The 3,779-nt window shown below is 35.7% G+C and overlaps 1 long non-coding RNA gene across 2 annotated transcripts; it reads left to right on the top strand.

Moving 5' to 3' along the window:
• The first annotated feature begins 990 nt into the window (after positions 1-990).
• On the top strand, positions 991-3,736 carry LOC112091215. Of its 2 annotated transcripts, none has more exons than XR_002902038.1 (5): positions 991-1,293; positions 1,440-1,495; positions 1,672-1,760; positions 1,917-1,978; positions 3,105-3,736. It is a non-coding gene; the product is annotated as an uncharacterized LOC112091215 (long non-coding RNA). The 2 variants fall into 2 exon arrangements; XR_002902037.1 differs by having other exon boundaries at positions 3,102-3,736.
• The last annotated feature ends 43 nt before the right edge of the window (positions 3,737-3,779 follow it).

Raw genomic sequence — 3,779 nt, 5'->3', positions numbered from 1 at the left:
TTTCTGTTAAAGGCCCCTCCCACTTGGGCATGGTAAATTTTGAGCTTTTGTTGTACTGCGAGCCTTTTCTCATTAATTGAGTAGCAATTCTGAGAGATGGTAATTGCACTTCCAATGGGAGTACGGCCTCAGAGCCAAAAACCAAACTATATGGTGTGCAACCCGTTGCAGTTCACACTGTGGTTCTATAAGCCCATAAGGCTTCTGGGAGGCGTTCATGCCAATCTCTCTTGTTCTTTGATACCATTTTCTTTAGGATTTTACATAGCACTTTGTTGAAGGCTTCTACTTGGCCATTTAAAGACAGATTATAACTTGCTGAGAATTCATGTCGAAATTTGTATTTTTCCATCAACTTCATCATTGCTTTGCATCTGAAATAAAGAGCGTTGTCGGAGATGATCTTTGATGGCACTCCATAATAGTAGATTATATGATTCTTTATGAAGTTTGTGACATCTTCTGCTTTTACTTCTTTTAAAGGTACCGCTTCAGCCCATTTTGAAAAATAGTCCGTCCCAGCCAAAATGTACTTATGACCCTTTGAAGAGGCTGGCGTGAAAGGTCCAATTACATCTAAACTATGAGTATCAAATGGTCATGTGATTAGTGCATGAAAATACACCATAAATACTGTTTTTGATTTATATAATATTAAAATATTTAAGCTTTAATTAAGCAATTCTATTATTTTTATTCATAATATTTTTAATTAGAATTTATCTAATTTTTACTTAATTATTTACAGATAAAAAGTAGTATAAAAAGTTATACTAAAATAAGTCATGAAAATCATATTTCCAACAACACAAAATCAACCCGTTCAGCTAAGTCGAGTCAAAGTCACCGAGCTAAGCCACTGCACAGTCAGCGTGAAAATCCGCGCCTGTTTCTCCCGCTCTCTTTTTTCCCTCTTTATTTTTTGCACTGCTTTTGCTACTCTAATACCCATACGACAAAAGCTTCCCCCACTGTCATTCTCTCATTTTTCACTCCTCCTCGCTGCCTTTTCTTCTTCATTTTTTCACTCCACACTGAAGTAAAACTAGGGTTTCTTCTCTCTACTGCCGCTCCTTCTATTCTCTCCACTACTGCTCCATCTCTTCACGGTGACCCTCTCTTTCTCTCAAAAGTCACCCACCCTTGTGGCCTTGTTTCTTCTTCTTCTTCTTCTTTCTTCTCTGTCAACTCTCCTTCAGATTCAGCCTTAGGGAAGTCGCGTTCTTCTCATTCCTTCGTCAAATTCGGCCTTCGGGATGTCAAATTTCTTGCAAGGCCGCAGCTCCGTTTCAGGTATTTTCCCTATCTATTCTACTTTATGGCCATCCATGGCTTTCTCAATCCCATTTACCAAATCCTCACTTGGATCCTCCAAATCGGCCCTTTTCCATAATGGGTTCTCTTTACAATCATCTGTTCTTCCTGAATTTTTCGTACAGTCCCGTTCTTCGGGTATTTACGCAAGAGCAGCTACGGAGAAGAGTCTCTTTGTTTGGTGAAAATGCTCATTCCTTTGTACTCTATTGTTTAATTTAATTTATTGAGAAACCTAGTTTTGTATGGATTGGTGCAAAGAACCGACTTGTTGCTCAATCAAAATGAAACTTGAATCAGAGAAAAATAAACATTTCTTGTTACATGGGACTTATTTTGTGGTGATTTTCTCTGCAGGATATTGACGGTAAAGATGTTTCTGAAGGATGATTCTCTAGTAAATTCAAGAGAAAGGTCCTTTTGATTGTAAATGTTGCTTCAAGATGGTATTTTCTTCTTAACGACTGAGTTTTTCTTTTACTTTTTAATTATGCTTTTAACCAGTTTTTGTTTCGTTTTAATTAATACCAAGATATTAGATCCTGTATCTTTGAAAGTTTGATATTATGTGAATTAACTGAGAAATTCTCTTTGAATGTCAGTGGTTTGACAACTTCAAATTACTCCGAGCTATCACACTTGTATGAGAAGTACAAGACTCAAGGTAATGCTACACCTCATTAGTTATAAAGTAGTTCAAAATTTGATTATGTATCATGAAATTTGTTATATTGTCATCCTAAACTTTGAGCATAAAGCACCATTTTTAGTTTGACAAGCTAGTTTACTTTGGATACGATAAAAAAAATTAATTTAATATATCAATATGCTATATTTATTCTGTCTTATATTAGTATATTCAAATGGTCAGATAAGATGCAATGTGCTAAATTACTTGTGCTTTTTAAGCATTTACCTTATTAGTTGTTTCAGTTTGCTTTATTTCAAGAGTAATTGATTACTCCTAAGTCCTAGGGAAGATGTACCTAAGATTGATAACTCATTAATTGTGTTTCCTTTCTCTTTTGTTCTCTATTTTAGAGTCTCTTCATAATACGTAAAGTTATGAAGAGTTGAAAGAGATTTTGGCTATGCTCTGAAATTCGTTGGTGAAGTCAAGGATATAAATGAGCTTGTAAATTTTTGTATTTGGTTGAAATACTTGCGTGTGAAGATCAAGTTTTGATGCATTTCCTCTGTTTTTAATTGCTACAAGCGTTTTGGGTCCTTCACCTTCATTTACTCAATCATCCTCAAGTCTATTTTCTAACACCACTTCTAATCTATTTGCTCCAAAACCTCCAGTCTTTAGTAGTACAGGTTCACCAACGTGTTCTGTTTTTTTTTTTTTTGTACTTGCAGCCATCTTAATATCAACCTCAACTTTAAGCGGAAACACACTCCAACAATATTGATTCTATTATTTATGTAGCTCTTTCTAGTTTGGTACCTTCGGTTTGAACATATATGCTTCTGTAGTTGATTGAGTGTTTGGTGTTTCCTGTTATTATTAACAAGTGTTTATCAAATTTCTGGGTATGGTAATTAGAAACAAATGATGTGTTTATCATATATGCTTCTGTAGTTGATTGAGTGTTTGGAGGCTAATGGACGATTGATTAGTGGTCGCTGGTTCCTTCTTTTGTTTTGTTCTTGTCTTTTGTGTGCTCTCTCTCTTTTTGTTTTTTGGTTTTTTTTAAAAAAAAAAAAAAACTAATGTTGTTCTCTTTCGTTAATCTTCTGAACTGCTTAGCTAATATCCAATTGAATTATGTTTATTGTTGCAGAAGATTCACGTGAAGATGGTCTTGTTCAGGAGAAAGACAATCTTGTCAAAGTGAACCAGAAATCTAATGAAGGACATGATGACCATAATATCATTTCTTTCTAATGCATAATCAATGGCAGAGAAGGATCGTCTCGGAGCACATCAATTTCCTGAAAAAAAGATGAGTATTAGTGAATTACCATAGTACTTTTGCATGCCTAATAGAAAATGGACAAATTTTATGTTTTCCCCTAAATTATTAAACCAGTTTTATTTTGCCCTTGAACTACAAAATGAAGATGTTTTGGCCCTTGTTATTTTTGTTTAAAGTTGTGGTATAAAATAACTGTATTTTACCATAGTAGATGATAAATTATTTCAAGGAATTAACTAGATTTCTTTTTTCTTGCTTAATGTGCAGCGTAGAGCCTTACAAGAGGAGAACACACGCCTCCTGAAAAAAGTGGGATTTCAAATTAGTCATATTATAATTTTGTGTATCTCCATGCAACAATATCTTTTTCATGACTTGTGCATTCAAAGTTTCAAGTTAATCATATATGTATTGCTGGAGTTTGACACAGCGTAGAGCCCAGGCCCTCCTCCTAGGCCAGGCCCCCCTCCTAGGCCAGGCCCTCCCAGCCCAGGCCCCCACCAGCCCAGGCCCCCCTCCTAGGCCAGGCCCCCCCAACCCAGT

Source organism: Morus notabilis, unplaced genomic scaffold (genome assembly GCF_000414095.1).
Source record: "Morus notabilis unplaced genomic scaffold, ASM41409v2 Scaffold97, whole genome shotgun sequence".
In the NCBI taxonomy this organism is placed as follows: domain Eukaryota; kingdom Viridiplantae; phylum Streptophyta; class Magnoliopsida; order Rosales; family Moraceae; genus Morus; species Morus notabilis.
The sequence above is the reverse complement of the archived record's forward strand: the minus strand, read 5'-3'. Positions and strand labels throughout refer to the sequence as shown.